General features: G+C 43.5%; 1 long non-coding RNA gene across 4 annotated transcripts in view; it reads right to left on the reverse strand.

Moving 5' to 3' along the window:
• Positions 1–183: 183 nt before the first annotated feature.
• LOC123630010 overlaps positions 184–17,076 on the reverse strand; it is a 29,577-nt gene continuing 12,684 nt past the window's right edge. For 3 of the 4 annotated variants that reach the window (XR_006732530.1, XR_006732529.1, XR_006732527.1), the window contains exons 4-6: positions 3,049–3,177; positions 2,217–2,364; positions 184–335 (exon numbers count right to left, since the gene is read on the reverse strand). This is a non-coding gene — a long non-coding RNA (uncharacterized LOC123630010). The remainder of the gene's footprint in view (positions 336–2,216; positions 2,365–3,048; positions 3,178–17,076) is intronic. The other variant, XR_006732528.1, reaches the window with a different exon arrangement.

Here is a 17,076-nt window from a genome sequence, read left to right on the forward strand (position 1 = left end):
TGAGGTTGCTGTGAGCTAGGCTGATGCCACAGCACTCTAGCCAGGGTGACAGATTGAGACTCTGACTCAAAACACACACACACACACACACACACACATACACAAACACAAAAAAAACAAATTATTTTCTTCCACTTGAAAAACCTTCCGTGAAATAAATGAGTTCACACAAATTTTCTATAATACTCTTGCAGGAAGGAAAATGTTTATTGTTAGGAGGAGAAAATAGTTGAACAATAAGATTATCGATCCCAGTCTCGAGTCTACATCTACCTCAAGTTGTTGCACGTACCACATGGGTGATCCCACGATGACTGCCACCAACCAGACCACACCTGCAAAAATGTTAAAATCATCAGAATAGCCCACAGTTGAGCAAAATATATCCATGTATAATTCTCTAATCATCAAGACCCCCTATTCTCAGGGCAGCCAGTCACTGCCGCGGAGCAGTGCAATGGTCTCCTCCAAGGTTGTCGCTTCTACTCTTTCACTGCTCTGGAATAGTCTTCCCAGGACAGGATTTAAATGTTTAAAACTCCCTAATAGTGTTCTGTTGCCTGTAGGATGAACCCGCTGAGGTGCTCTGTGATCTCACTCGCCTCTCTCCCACTTCACACCCGTGCAAGGTCTTCACACCCATTCAAGGTCTTCACACCTGTGCAAGGTCTTCACACCTGTGCAAGGTCTTCACACCCGAGGCCTGTTCTGAGTTCCTGTGTCCCAGAATGCACCGTGCTTTTCACGATTCATGCCTTTACCCTGGATGGGCCACCCTAACCACTGCCTGTCTGTGGACTCATTTTCCAGGATTTCACTCAAAAGCCGCTTTGAAGGCCACCAACATTTCCTACTAAACTGATACTAATTCCTTGCTGTCTCTAGTGCAGGGCCTGTGTTGTCCTCACTTCTTCTCAACTTCCTCTGAACTCCCTGAGGGCAAGGACAATGCCATTTTTATTGTTTTGTTTCCTGAAATAAGATTCCAGGGAAAAGTCCTGGCTGCCATAGGGACAGATCCATGTTTGTTGAATGGATGGATAACTTTAAACAGGTCAGACACCACCCTCTATCATTCCTTCTTAAAATCCAAAGTACGTTTATTGTAAGCACAATAACAGAGGTATTATTTTCTTATTTAGAAAACAAACACCTATAACTTCAAAAACCAGGGTGCTCGTGGCAGTAAAAAAGAAAAACAAAAGAAAAAAACCCAGGGTGCTCCTTCCAAATTCCCAGTCCCCCACGAGTCTGTCGAGAGGAACTGCTTGGACGATGTGCCCTTAGCAAAGGAAAACCAGATTAACCGCAGAGGAGCATTTCAACCTACGAATCTTAGCAGACCAGAAAGAGGACAGAATCAAGAGCCTCAGCTTTGATTTGGGGGCAGATTCCCCAGCTTAAATTCTGCTGGATCTTTCTATAGTGGGTGGAACCATTGAGAATACTGGGTATTGCTTTGGGTTTCTGGGAGCTGAGACTCACTTAATCCATAAGTTGTGTTTATGGTAAAGAAGGTTTTAAATGACACAATTGTAATTATTGAACAGAGAAATTATTCTGTTTTATAGGTACTAGGTTATAGGACGCTGCTTCGAATTTACCATTTGTCATGAGGTATGTGTCCATCCCGACGTGCTCAGCCAGGTACAGTTACAGAACTGAGACCCAGGAATGTGTAAAGCAAACTCATGGAGTGGGTGGCATCTGTCTGGGTCTGGCATCTCCAAGGCTCAGTACCCATCGTTTCCACACACGCTGTGACCTCCTACTATTGTGTTCTCACCCCCAGGGCCACCTCTGAGCAGGGCCCCTGTTTTCCACTTTTCTAAAAACACATTTTCTGCCCTCTGCCAAAATCTACCCGCCTGTTACCTTAGCCTAAAGCCTTCCTCACTAGGATGGCAGTTTGCCAGTCTAACGAATGTTGACATGGATGCCACTAACAGGCTATTCTAGATCAGCTGGCAGCAGCGCTGAGAAGTTTCAGACTTAAACTGAAGAAGTGCATGTAAAGTGATGGATTTTTCAGTGTGCAGTGGGCCTGGCGGAGAGCGAGGGTAGAGGGAGCGGCAAACAGGGAGAGGACTGAAACCCTCAAATGACACCCCAGTGACCTCTAAGTCAAAGGAGAAGCTACTCATCTAGTTTATAAACATGGTTCTCTTTGTTCTGCAATGACATCAGCACCGCCACGGCGCACCCAGCGGCCTCACCCAGCGTCGTGAACGCCCTTCGGTGGGTGTATTGCCGCTTCGTCTTAAAAGGATGCACAAGTTTCCACAGCAATGCGGGTCATGGTGAGAATTTCTGCCACGATGGCCGTAGCCTGGACAAATGGCACCATCTTGCAAACGAAGGCACCTGCAGCCAGGAAACAGGAAAAGTCGTATATCAAAAAGAATAAATGTTTTATCTGTCTCTTTGTAATTATCATAGTTAATTCTGAGCCTCCATGCAAGAGTTTCATGACTGTAATTACATCATCGACACAAAATAATTGAAAAAGATTGTATTGGGTTATGTTTTCTTTCTCTAACTGAATTCTAAGTTCCCAAATGCTATGGAATTGTGTATAAGGCAATGAGAGGATAAATCAGTATCCAGCCATTGATAACGTGTAGGAAAAATCCAAGTGACCTTTACTTGGGGAAGACCAAAGTCAGGGTGAACTTGTCTCCCAGGCTCTACAGCAAAGAGTAATCTTTGATTCTTTCTTCCCTTTTGGTTCCTTGTCAAGTTGTGACAAACAGATAATTCTTATCAAAGACTCCCAGATTTCTTCTTTTTTCTTTTGTTCTCCTTTGATTCCCTGCCCAAGACTTTATAGAAGGATTATTAACTGAGTTTACTTTCTCCAGTACCATGGTCTCAAACTGGTGCCCACTGGGCAATATCTGGCCTGCAAACATGCTTGATTCCATTTACATAATGTTTTAAAATATGTTAATACATTGCTAATCTTTTAAAATGTTTACACTGTCTGTCTGGCCCCTTCACCGTGGGAATTTGTGAGCCCTGGTCTGGCACCTCTGCTCCTGAACTCACCTGCTCACGGCCACCAGATTCATTATTCTCGACCGTCAGACTCAGGAACTCCGGGAATGTGGAGTTGGCAGAGGCTTTCCCAGAGGTCATGTGGTCCCGATCCTCTCTTAAACTTCGCTTCCAAATGCTCTGCGTAAATACAGGTCAAGCACCCCTCATGCACAAATTGAAATCTCACATGCTCCAAAATCCGAAACACTTCTGGCCCCAAACGTTTCAGACCAGGGACACTCAACCGCCACCGCCCGGCAGGGTTCTTGCTGCCACATTTGCACCTCGGGGTTTTGCGAGGCTTTTCCTTCTCCTTCCAACGCTCCTCCCTAAGAAAACTCCCTCGCATCGTCACTGAAGTCCTTGTTCACACGTCGCTGCGGTGGTTAATTCCAAGTGCTACGCTGACCGGCTCGAGGGAGACCTAGACAGCCGGGGTGCGTGTTGCTGGAAGAGACTAGTGTGTGAACCCCCGACTGAGTGGAGACCCCCCTTCCCCACTGCAGGTGGCAGCACCCCCCCACTGAGGGCTGGGACAGACCGGAAGGTAGAGGAAGGGCAAACCTGCTCTCTGCCTGCCCTTGGCCGTCAGCGCCCCCGGTGCCGTCACTGTCCCCCGGTGCCGTCACTGTCCCCCGGTGCCATCACTGTCCCCGGTGCCTGTCACTGTCCCCAGTGCCTGTCACTGTCCCCGGTGCCGTCACTGTCCCCCGTGCCGTCACTGTCCCCTGGTGCTGTCACTGCCCCCGGTGCCGTCACTGTCCCCCGGTGCTCGGCCTTCACACGCAGACTGAGACTCAGACCGCTGCCCCTTGGCTCCCAGGACTTCATGTCTGGGCTGGGTCTTCACCCCGGGCCTCCTGTGGCCTCCAGCTTGCAGACAGCAGGTCAGGGACTGTCTCAGCCTCCATAACCATGGGAGCCGATCCCTCCTAGTAAATCTGTTTTTACACATCTCTGTACATCCTGTTGGTTCTATTTCTCCAGAGAACCCTCACTAATATAGTCTCCTTCTCAGTGAGGCCAACTTACTCCAACACCGTATTTGCAGTTGCATTCCGCTTCATTCCCTTCCATCTCCTCTCATTCCTCATCTCTTGTTCTACTCTTAGACCATAATTCTTTCCCCTTTTAACACAGATACACACATCTTATACATAATGCATATATTTTACTGATTTATTTTATTATTTATTGAAAGTCTCGGCCGGGCGTGGTGGCTCACGCCTGTAATCCTAGCTCTGGGAGGCCGAGGCGGGTGGATCGCTCGAGGTCAGGAGTTCGAGACCAGCCTGAGCAAGAGTGAGACCCCGTCTCTACTAAAAATAGAAAGAAATTATCTGGCCAACTAAAAAAATATATATATACAAAAAAATTAGCCGGGCATGGTGGCTCATGCCTGTAGTCCCAGCTACTCGGGAGGCTGAGGCAGTAGGATCGCTTAAGCCCAGGAGTTTGAGGTTGCTGTGAGCTACGCTGATGCCACGGCACTCACTCTAGCCCGGGTAACAAAGTGAGACTCTGTCTCAAAAAAAAAAAAAAAAAAAAAAAAAAAAAAAAAAAAGAAAGTCTCCCTACCCCTACTAATTAATAACCCCAGAGCGAAGATTTTTGCCCACTTTTACCACTGATGTCCTCCCAGCATTCAGAATGGCACACAGTAAGAACTCAATAAATGTTCACTGAATTGAAGAGAACCAGTGATTAGCAGGCTCTTAATCCCCAAAGGCGTGCCGTTCAGTTTGGGAAAGGCTCTACTTGGAGACAGTGCTTTTCAACTTCACCCACTTCTAGTTTTGCTTTCAAAGTCTCAGAACCAACCAACTATCTTTTCCAAACAGCGGTTCCTCAAATATTTGAAAGAAGCTCTCGTGTCAGTGTCACTACTAAGCCTTTTCTTTTCTAACTGTCCCGGCTGCTCCTCACTCGATATGCTTTCCAGACCTTTCAGAAAGATCCACGGAGAAAGGCAGCCACGATGGCCTGGGGACCACGTGGGAGGGGAACCACACGGGCAGGACGTGGCCCAGTCAACACAGAAACGGGGGCCTGTACTGCCTCCCCAGGTCTGAGCACTCCCTTCTGTGACTGCGCCTGAAGGTGACATCAGTCTTTCATGCTAGAAATTTCCAACGGTTGGCTTTTGTTAGACCTGAAATCAACTTGAGATGACCTGCATCAATTTCATACAAGTTTTTGTTAGCCCGAGGTTCTCCTCCCTCCTATCCTATGACTAAGGGAAAAATATATTTAGGTATCACCCTTTCCAATCCTTTTGGGGAGCCGCAAATGGCAGCCCAAGAGTCGATCCCAACCACTCTCACTACTTGTTACAATTTCCCAAATCCCAGCCCTGTTCAAAGTTAAGGCCCTTTTATGTTTAGAAAGACAGTTTAGATGCCCAGCGCAGGAATTTACTTTCAATGCTAACACATTTCACTGTGTTTAATACTTACCATTCTGTGAATGAATTAGCTTAATTACTCAAATCCTGCTTTGGATGTGATACTTGAATAAATGAATATGTGAATAAATTATTAATCTGGGTATCTGTCTTAAATTGTTTTTCTTTTCTTGCAAATTTGACCCAAATTTTTTTCTATTCTTTCAACCAAATTGTTTATAAAAGTGTTAAACAGTTCAAGGTTACAGGAATACCAGAAGAAACTTTTCATGAAATGAACATGGATCCATATGGTATCAATATATTTTAGATATCACTATGCAAACAAAAAAGAACTTTTGTTGCCATGCTCCTATAGTGTTATCTCATTATAGTGTCATCCACCCTAAATATGTTCCCTTTGCCTCTCGTAACAGCATGGGACACCTGTCAATTGATTTTGATATCAGGATACATTCTGATCCTGACTTATCTGATCTGTTGTTAGCCACTTGGAGCCTCCATTTCATCATTTGTTAAAAGGGATTAATAATACCTTCTTGTCATGGGACCATGGTATTTCATAAAGTGACATAAATACCGAGTATTAATATGTGATGTACTCTTTCATAAATGGCAGCTCTTTTATCATTGGGAAGCCCAATTAAAATAATTGTGGCAAATTTGGTACCCTTGGGGATGCTATGTTCTTTGTGGCTAAACAGACTATTAAAGGACAACTAATTTGATAACCTTATTTTCCAAATAAAGATATTGTAGTTCAAAGAAGTCAAGTGATGTGCTCATGTCCACACAGCTGCTTACTGACAGGATGAGGCCGCGAAGGCGGAATCGGTCTTGTGAGTCCAGTTCTTTCCGTGACATCACCCTCTCTCATCTTAACATGCTGTGCACACCCTTGCCTGCATGCTCGTAAATCATCTGTTCAATAACCCACTTGAGAATTTTTTTTTTTTTTTTGAGACAGAATCTCGCTCTGTTGCCCGGGCTAGAGTGCTGTGGCGTTAGCCCAGCTCACAGCAACCTCCAACTCCTGGGCTCAAGCGATCCTCCTGCCTCAGCCTCTCGAGTAGCAGGGACTACAGGCATGCACCACCATTTTCAGCTAATTTTTCTACATATATTTTAGTTGTCCATATAATTTGTTTCTATTTTTAGTAGAGAGGGGTCTCGCTCTTGCTTAGGCTGGTCTCGAACTCCTGACCTCGAGCGATCCTCCCACCTCGGCCTCCCAGAGTGCTGGGATTACAGGCGTGAGCCACCACGCCCAGCCTAAGTATTTTTTAAAAGTCCCATAATACTGTTGATTTTACATCAATTTCATCATGTGTAATTTCCTCAGGAACTTTGGAATTTCTGAAATGTCATAGAAAAGTGAAAATTATTATAATAACAAATGTAAGTGATGTTTTCTAACCACAAATTGAAAAATAAAATAGAACTGAAGAAGTTTCAGGTTAAGCCCACTGCTCTGAACTGGCCCAGAAAATTAAGGCTTTTTCACTAAATAAAAGTTCAACAACTTCCTGGCCAGGTGCAGTAGCTCATGCCTGTAATCCTACCACTTTGGGAGGCAGAGGCAGAAGAATCACTTGAAGCCAGGAGTTCAAGACCAGCCTGAGCAAAATAGCAACACCCCATCCCCACAAAAAATTTAAAAATTAGCCAGGCTTAGTGGTGCACACCTGTAGTCTCAGCTACTCAGAAGGCTGAGACAGTAGGATTGCTTGAGCCCAGGAGTTTGAGCAGTGAGCTATGATCACACCACTGCACTCTAGCCCAGGTAACAGAGTAAGATTCTGTCTCAAAAAAAAAAAAAAAAGAAAGAAAGAAAAAGAATGAAAAAAAGAATTCAACAACTTCCTTTAACCCACTTCACAATTTTTCAGCTCTCAATCTCGAAAAACTCACCTAAACATTTCATTCTATGTACAGTGTGTGCTTTCTTTCCCTCCCTCCTTCCCTTTTTTCCAGTAAAATCCTTTTTTAAAAATTCATCTAAAGTTATATGCAAAACTCTTATTTATGGAAAAGAGAGGACAGAACTGTCCTGCTGCTGCTGGAGCATCAGCTACCCCAGCACTCACCCACACTGGTCATCACGGCTCCGGGTAAAACAGACTGAAAACCTCTGTATGAGCTCATTAAATATGAAATGTCCAATTCCGAATCAAAAGTTCAGTTAATTATATCTCAAGTATTTTTGAGAGACTTGCATTTTTCAAGTATTCTGACTCACTGCTATTTTTAAAATGCAATGTATATGTGGTAGGCACTGTGCCATATAAAAACTTTACATCCATTATTTCTTTTAATCTTCCTAACAGCCTGAGTCTTGGAGCTGTCAGCATTTACACTAATTCAGTGGTTCTCAACCTTAGCTGCAAATTATAATCTTTTCTAACTTGGGGAACTTCTGAAAACTGAATACCAGTTATCACAATCAGACCAATTAAATCAGAATCTCTAGGGGTGGAAACCAGGCACCTGTGTTTTTAAAACCTCCCCAGGAACTCTCAGAAGAGCTGATGAGAAAGTTAATTTTCTATATTTTCTTACCTGAGTACTCTTCAAATGTAGTACTATAAATGCACTTGGATGTGTACTTCTCCTGATGATGCTACCATTACTTAGAATATTTCTGGAACTCCTTTTTTGAAATTGCTTTTAGTCAACTTGCCAGCCACCACTAGGAAATTCTTTCACTGTGCACAGCAGGATTTCAGGGAGACTCACGGAGGTCTGTGCACACCTGGGCAGACCGTCCCTCCCCTTGGCTGCGCCTGTACCCACGGCGGGAAGAAAGTGGGCAGAGCCCTGTGGATTCCCAGCAAGGCCACTACTCCATGCCTCCCCCAACATTCCCCACTCACCTTATTCATGCTTAGAGTCACAAAGGAGGCTAGAATTAGAACTGGTTTTCTACCCTCTTTCCATCTCATTTCCCACCATTCCCCACATAGAAACTGTATACTCTAGAAATGCCTTGCACGGTATTCTTGGACTACAACCAGCCTTCTTTCGTTCCTCCAAACTTCGGGCTGATCCTGGTCTCTAGAACACACGCTCTGCTGGGAACAGGCTAAAGTTTTCTTTGTGACCCAGCTAGAATATCATCTCCTCGGGGAAGGCTTCCTGACTCTTCCGTGCTCCTCCAGCAGAATAGATCCTCTTTTACCAAATTCTACTTTTGCTCATTTGGGGTATCTCCTATTCTCTGAGGCCCAGAGGGCATAAATAACTTCATTTTTCTATTCCCAAGGTAGAATGCTTTGCCATATTGGGGATCCTCAATACCTTTGTAAAATAACAAATTCTGAACTGATTTTCGGCTCAGATCACATTCTCTTGAACTCCCTTTTGTCAATTTATGGAGAGTTTTATGATTATTATCCTATCCTACAGCGTACCAGTTAATTCTCTTTCCATATCCATCTCCAGCCTCACTGCAGGCTCCCTCCTCTCCCCTGAACTTCCGTTTTGGTATAGTTTACTTGATATCTAAAAACATTATTTATTCTATAAATCTGGTCCCACATAAACATAGGCCACCTCCAATTAAACAGCCTTAATAGAATGAATACCTTACACTTTTGTGACATGACCAAGTTTTTTCAAAGCACTTTTACTAACAGGCTTTATTCTCACACTAACCCTACAAAATGCATGAACAGCATATTACTTTAATTAGGTATTTAGAAGCTGGAGTGACATATTCTCCATGAAGTAGAAAGCAAGGAAACGAGAAAACTTGAGAAAAACCTCGGCAGTGAACGACTAAGCCCTCAGCAGGGGAGATGCACCATGTGGCCTTCCCTGGGCATCATTCCCAGGACGGCTGGGGCTAAATCTCTGCCTCATTCCACTTTCAAATTTCTCTAATCCCTAATGTTTTACTGCAAAAGTGAGACCCAGACATGCTGAATTAACATGTAGTAGAGCCAAAACAGTCATTCAGGTCTTTGATTCCCAGTATAAGCTCCCACTTGGCTTAGTTATGTTCGCCTCTTCAAATGGAACTATACACACCCAGCAGTGCAAACATACTTCATAAATCTGCTTTCACAAACATTTAGAAATGAAAACATTTCTGTCTTTTCTTCAAAAACAATTCTGAATAACGATCAAAACCTTTCCCATTAATTTTACGGAGTTAGTTGCACAGGGCAATTTTACCCAGATGCAATTATTCTACCAGAGTACATAAGAAAGTCTCTAACCCATAAGTCAATTTACGGCTTTCCACATGATGCGTCATTTTCTAGTCAATGCTCTGTACTCGATGTTTAATGCTTTTTTGGAAATATTTACACTATGGATGAGATGGGACTCAAAGATTTCAGCATCCTGACCTACTAACATTAGACTCAGTGCAAGTTAATGAAAGAAAAGGAATGCTAGGGAAGTAACCTGAAGATCTCAAATTGGTGGTGGTAGGATGAAAGAAACACCCTCCATGAGTTTAAAAGGAACTGGCAATGGGGTGGAAATGGCAGGGCTTGGAGGCATAATGATCCATTTCTCTCACATTTCCAACCATTTTCCAGGAATTCTGATGTGACCACAAGAATGTACCCAACTGTGAAAATGGGGACACAATCAGGACCTTCTTCCCAAGGTGCACATAAGCCTTAGTGGCGAGAATGCAATGCACCTCTGGCTGTGGGATCACAACAGGACACTCTCCAGCTGTGTCTCTTTGGGGGGACTGATCTTTCGGGAAATGTGGGGTCTACTTTTTTCCCCAGCCTCCACATACTGCTCCTAACTCAGTGGCTCCAAATGGCTCCTCTGTAATGTCTGCTCACTTCTAGGGACGGAGAATATCACCTCTCCTTTATCAACCAAGAGGGCATATGTTTTCTGTGTTCCTTCTTCCTGAATGGCTTTGTTAATACAATGTTTAGAAAGAACTAGTCCAATTTTCTAGAGCCATAGAAAATCTATTTTTAAAATATGACATATGCTCTTTAAACATTAATTCTCTTAAAATTAGCATTTAAAATGGAAATTTCTATGCATGATTTTGTTAGGTAGTGACAGAAAAATAGAAAATTTTTCTTGTCTAATTGGACGCTGTTATTTTCTTAGGAATACAAATTACCATATAAATATATTATTTCGTTTCTTATAAAGTAAGGTTTACTATTTTAATAAATGTTCACAACATTAGGAAAAAAAAAAAGAACTAGTCCAAGATGTTTTCTTCGGAAAATGCATCACATTTGTTTCAGAAAGTTTTTAAGCCTACACATGAACAGATGCGCGTAGGTACAAGGACCTGCCTGGAAGCCAGGCAAGTAACGGAAGTGACCTGGAGGTTGGGGAAACGAAGGGATGAGATTTTTAACTTTATTTTGATTATTGGAAATATTTCAGTCTTACTTTTATTAAGAAAGATGGGGAAAAAAGTAGAGGGGAGTTCGACTTCCCACCTCACCAACCCGGGGCCTTTCCAATCTATGACTTTAAGAGACAGGTAGGAAACACCTGCGGGAGCGGGTGGCGGGGGAGAGGTGGGGACCCCGGGAGGGAGAGGTGGGGATCCCAGGAGGGATGGGTGGGGACCCCGGGAGGGATGGGTGGGGACCCCGGAAGGGAGAGGCGGGGACCCCCGGGAGGCAGAGGCGGGGAAGGGGCGGCGCGGCCTCGCTCACCCCCGCCCGCCGTCGGAGAGGTCGTGCGGCGCCGCGGCGGGGACGCAGGAGCAGGTGGGGAGCAGGTCGCGCAGCGCCAGGGGGCAGATGAAGACGCCGGTGCCGGCGCCACGCAGACCGCCAGCGCGTGCCCGCAGCGCCGGGGCGGCTCCCGCGTCAGGCTGTGCGCGCGGCCGGCCCAGCGCCCCTCCCCGTCCCCGTCCCCGCCGCCCCCGCGCCGCCCCCCGCGCCGCCCGCCCCGCCCCCACGGGCGCCTCTCGAGCGCGCAGGTCAGTTCGGGTTTTGGGGTTTCCACAGTTCCACGGTTTCGCCTCTTGGGAAATAACGTGGGCCGCAGCCACCACAGCAAACAGGATTTATTTTAAATTATTTTCTCCATTAAAAACTAATTATAGGCCGGGCACGAGGCAGGTGGATCCTTTGAGCTCAGGAGTTCGAGACTAGCCGGGACAATAGAGCAAGGCCCCATCTGCACACGCACATAAAAATTATTTGGCGGTGGTGGCTCATGCCTGGAGTCCCGGCTACTTGGGAGGCTGAGGATCGCTCCAGCCTGGAAGTTCAAGGTGGCAGTGGTCTGTGTTCGTGCCACTGCACTCCCACCTGGGGGACAGAGACCCTGTCCAAAACAATAACAACAACAAAAAGAGCTATCTCTTGGGGTGGCATATTCTAGTCTTCCACGCGGTCTTCCAAAGTGACTGTACCATTATGCATTCTACCAGCAATGAATGAGAATTCCTGCCTTTCCTCCAGCAATGGTTTGTCCTTTTTTAAGAGTTTAGTAATTCTAGCAGGCGTGCTGTGATATCTCATTGCTGCTGTAATCTGCTATTCCCCAACGATATAGGATGCTGAGCATCTTTTTGTATGATTATTTGCCATCTATGTATCTTCTTTGGTGAGGTGTGTGTTGAGATCTGTACCCCTTTTTAATTGGGGTGTTTGTCTTCTTATTGTTGAGTTTCAAGACTTCTTTTTATATGTAGAATGTGAATTGTTCCTCCGGTGTGTATTTTGCACATATTTCTTATCATTCTTTGGCTTGTCTTTTTATTCTCTCAACTTGACCTTTCACAGAGTATAAATATTGAATGTTATAACAGCCATGGTATTATTTTTTCTGTTGTGGATCAGATTTTTTTCTTGTGTGTTAAAACTCATCACCAAACCCAAGGCCACATAAATTTTCTTCTTTGATTTTTCCCAGAATCTTTAAAGTTTTGCATTGTAGTTTAAGTCTGAGGATGATTTTGAATGAATTTTGATGTAAGTTGTAAAGTTTATATCTACACTGATTTCATTCCATATGTTTTCCCCTTAATTGTTCCCTCCACCCCCGTTTTTCTGAAAGACACAGGACAGTGAACCCATCTGAGTTTGAATTTCCAAATCCTGGTTCTGAATGTGCTGAACTTGGAATTTATCTGGTTGGTTTAAAACTCTTCAGGTTTTAAATAATTCAAAACTGTTATGAGGGCCATTTGTCCTTCAACCTTGGTATTTAAAAACAAAAAAAATGTATGTTTTACTTCCCTCTGTGCAAAAAATAAAATGCTCCAAACCTGGCAAATCCAAAAGAGAGTTGATCTTAGGTTAAGTGTATATTAGTGAAAGGTATTAACAGAAGTGTGTGTTCATAGCTGTGTACTTTTCAAGGTAAAAGAAGCATGCTCCTATTTAAACATAAATACTGAAATATAAACTTTCAGATTTTTCTCTAGGATTCTAGGCTCACAAATCCTTTTTCACTTTTTGTTTATGAACATTCTGACCAAATGCTGAATCAGGTATGTGGGAATCATTAGAGACCTACTGTTCATTTCAGTCTTTTTTAGATCTAGTGTCCAAGCCATATCCACCTTGTTTGGGATCTATAACAGCAATAGAAAAATGCATGAAAACTTCCATTGATTTAGTTCCAGAGTTTCCACTACACTTACTGGTTCCTATCCTACACAGACTCCTTTATTGACAGTCACCTGACATCCTATGAGATATTGCCACTTTCCTCTTCAAAGTTCTCTACATCCAGTGCTGCATCACTCTGAACCAGCCACCCTTTGTTCGCCACCTGAACCCAACAATTACTTGCCACCATTTTGGGAACTATTCACAGTAATGTAAACCTTACAGACAAAACAACCATGATTTTAATGAGGTTTTATGTGGTAAATACTTTCAAAAAAACAAAAAGTTATGAAGCTGAGTATGCTATCAGAAACTTAGGCCTTGAAATACAAGCTTCTCACAGAAATAAAATAATTCCAGGTGGTTACATTAACTGCCATCATCCTGATATATCAATTGCCAAAAGATAAAGAAAGACATATTTTTTTATTATGGTAGGTATGATTTTACGTTAGTTCACAACTATGAAGTGCTCTAGAAACAAAAAGGTGTCCTATTATAAGATGGTGAATTAAAAGCCCTAATTTTTCTATAGGCCGTGCTCTCTGGACAAGCAGCTGATTAGCAACATCACAGAAATGGTAGAGATCATTGATTTACATCCAGAAACCTGACTTTCTTTGGCCTTGGCCAAAAGGAGGCACTAAGAAAGAGAGAGGCAACCTCTAATAATTGGAAACTCCCCTAGCACTGTTAGGATATGGTGTTGCTAGGGGTAGACCAGGTATTCATAGCAACCTGATAATATTTTTCTGCTGAATGTGAACTATTTCACTGAGCACCAGCTTCAGAAGAGGCCGCACAATGATTGTGGTGGATCAAGACAGAAAGAAGAACACTCTACAATCATGTCTGTATGAACTAAATAAAAAGCCCCCCAGCTGTGATGGAATGGACGCCCTCTTGGCCAAGGGGACTGCAGAGAAAACCTAAGGCTCAGATACTGGCTGTGAAAAGGTAGGTCAGACCTGCATCATGATGCACCTCTATCTTTTTGGAGACATTATACTATATAACAATGAGATGCCAAATCATTAACAGACCTAAGGCTATAGAAGGTAAAACTTAAAGCAAACCTATAGGCCTTCAATTTACATAAGAGATCGCTTGAGTTTCAGTAAACATCCAACGGCTTGTCTCCGATGAACAGATTTCTTAAGTTAAAAAATTCCAAGCCTTAAGACAGCTTTATGCATTAAGGAGTTACAAGTCAAAGAACCTTTAAATACACCTATAACATATAAGAACACTCTTTAAGATGTCCTGCCATTTCAGGCAAAATAAATACACGCCCTCCACTTATTGAGTTAGGGACTTATTTGAAATTCCTATCTGCATGAACGTATACAACCAAACTGTACCACAGTAGTCTGGGCACATATTCTCAGGACTTTCTAAGGCCATGTTGTCCAGGTGAGTCACACATCTTCAGATCAGAATAAACCCCTGTAATTATTTTAAACAGTTTGGGTTCTTTTGACAAGATGGTGCTCACACCTGGGGCTCAGAGAAGACTCAGGATTCCATGAAGGCCCAACATCAACTCCAGGTAACAGCATGACACCCTTGAGCCACTTGAGGATGAGCTTTCCCTCGGGCAGAACTGGTAAGTCCTCCTGAGTCCCCAGAGCTCACAGTCTTTATTGATGATCCTGGTTTATTCTCAGCTATCAATTCTTTTTGTAGGAAATTGTTTCGAGGATCCTAATTTTGACTCTGAGGTCCACTCTAAAGGGTCTTCTCCATTCATTGCCTCTTCCTCCCCAAATGTCTTTGAATTGGCTTTTCTGGGCATTTGTGAAATGAAAGATATAACTGAAATGTCCTGTTTGCAGATAAATGAGAGATTGAGTTCCCCAGCTCTGAAGAGAGAGGGCATTTATCTGTGTCAGCTGAGGGTATTCCTGGGTGACTAGGGGTGCAGATAGGAGTGCCTGGGGTGACTCTCTGTGGGGTGAGGTGGCCCTATAGGGAATCCCCAACAAAATTAATTAAAAGAAAGCTTGTACAGGAAACGCATACAGGAGCTGATCACTGGGTACTTTGAGCCCTCTCAGAGGTGTTAGACCCCTGGGGAGAGTACCTGAGACACAAGTGAGAGGTGAGAAATGACTGAGTGGTGATACCTTGTGGAGTCGTGCCCACAATCAGCACACTGTGATCCGCCACACTTACCCCTAGACTACAGTTTGATTTCTTCTTCTAAAGAAAAACAGATAACCAATCCTGCAAACCTGAGGAAAGACAAGGAGAATGATGCCATTTGGGCACTATGGTTGGTTTAGGGCACCTCTACTCACAAGTATGCGTGTAAATGGAAAGATTGAAAGGCATGCCAGGTATGCTAGGACTGCAGGTGGTTATGGCCAATGCTTGAGCACATGTTTTAATTGAAGGGCAAATCGTATCCACGAAAATTCAGAGCTCAAGTGGTCAGCCTGCCACTATGTATTTAAAATGTCCAGTCTCTCAAGCTCTCTGTCTCTCTGTTTTCTATATGCCATCTCTCAACCTGGTAACTTTTCCTTCTGCTGTTGAGATAGACTCAAAGTTTATGCTCCTCATAATTCAAGGCTGCTTGGACATCTTACAAGCTAAAATACAAAGATTGAACACTCATTACTCAGCTATAAGAAATAATGGTGATATAGAATCTCTTTTGTTCTCCTGGAAAGAGTTGGAATCCATTCTACTAAGTAAAGTATCCCAAGAATGGAAAAATAAGCACCACATGTACTCACCAGCAAATTGGTTTCCCTGATCATCACCTAAGTGTACATTTGGAAATAACATCAATTGGGTGTTGGAAAGATGTGGGGGGTGGGGTGAGGAGATGGGTTTATACCTACATAATGAGTGCAATGCACACTGTCTGGGGAATGGACACACTTGAAGCTCTGACTCAGGGGGGTTGGGGGGCATGGGCAATATACATAATCTAAACTTTCATACCCCCATAATAAGCTCAAATTAAAAAAAAAGAAAAAAAGAAAGAAAAAAAAAGGATAGAAGTGGTTTTTTAAAATCAGACTGCCACCAGGAACACTCATACACTGCTGGTGGGACTGCAGACTAGTACAACCTCTGTGGAAAGTAATATGGAGATACCTTAAAGCTACAAGTAGAACTACCATTGGATCCAGCAATCCCATTACTGGGCATCAACCCAAAAGAACAGAAGACATTCTATTAAAAAAGACATCTGCACTAGAATGTTTATAGCAGTACAATTCACAATTGCAAAGGTGTGGAAACAACCCAAGTGCCCATCAATACAGGAGTGGATTAATAAAATGTGGTATATGTACACCATGGAGTTCTACTCAGCCACAAAAACCAATGGTGAGGTGGCACCTCTGGCATTATCCCTGATAGAGCTGGAACCCATTCTACTAAGTGAAGTATCACAGAAATGGAAAAACAAGCACCACATGTGCTCACCATCAAATTGGCATTAATTGACTTAACTGACCAACACTTAAGAGCACATATAGTAGTAACATCCCTCAGGGGTCAGGCAGAGGGGAAGGGGGAGGAGGGGATGGGTATATTCACACCTTATGGGTGCTGTGCACACCGTCTGGGGGATGGACACGCTTGCAGCTCTGACTCTGGTGGGGCAAGGGCAATATACGTAACGTAAACATTTGTATCCCTGTAATATGCTGAAATAAAAAATTAAAAAAAAAAAGTTGAGCATGTGTTTGTCGTATGCCCTTAGGCATTCTACTACTGGGTATTTACTGAAGAGAAATGAAAGTATATTCCTACATAAAGACTCGTGCACTACTCTTCATAGAAATTTTATCCATAACTTCCCCAAACTTGAAACAACTCAAATGAATGCCCATGAACAGGTTACTTAGTCCGTTTGTTCTGCTATAACAGAATACCATAGACTGGTGACTTATAAAGAACAGAAATTAATTTCTCACAGTTGTGGGACTAGGAAGTCCAAGAACAAGGTATTAGCATCTCAGGTGGGCCTTCTTGCTGCATCTTCACATGGCAGAAGGTGGGAGGGCAAGCAAGCTGAACACTGCACACTGCATGATGCCTCTTTTA

The sequence above is a fragment of the Lemur catta genome, unplaced genomic scaffold (genome assembly GCF_020740605.2).
Source record: "Lemur catta isolate mLemCat1 unplaced genomic scaffold, mLemCat1.pri scaffold_67_ctg1, whole genome shotgun sequence".
NCBI lineage: Eukaryota > Metazoa > Chordata > Mammalia > Primates > Lemuridae > Lemur > Lemur catta.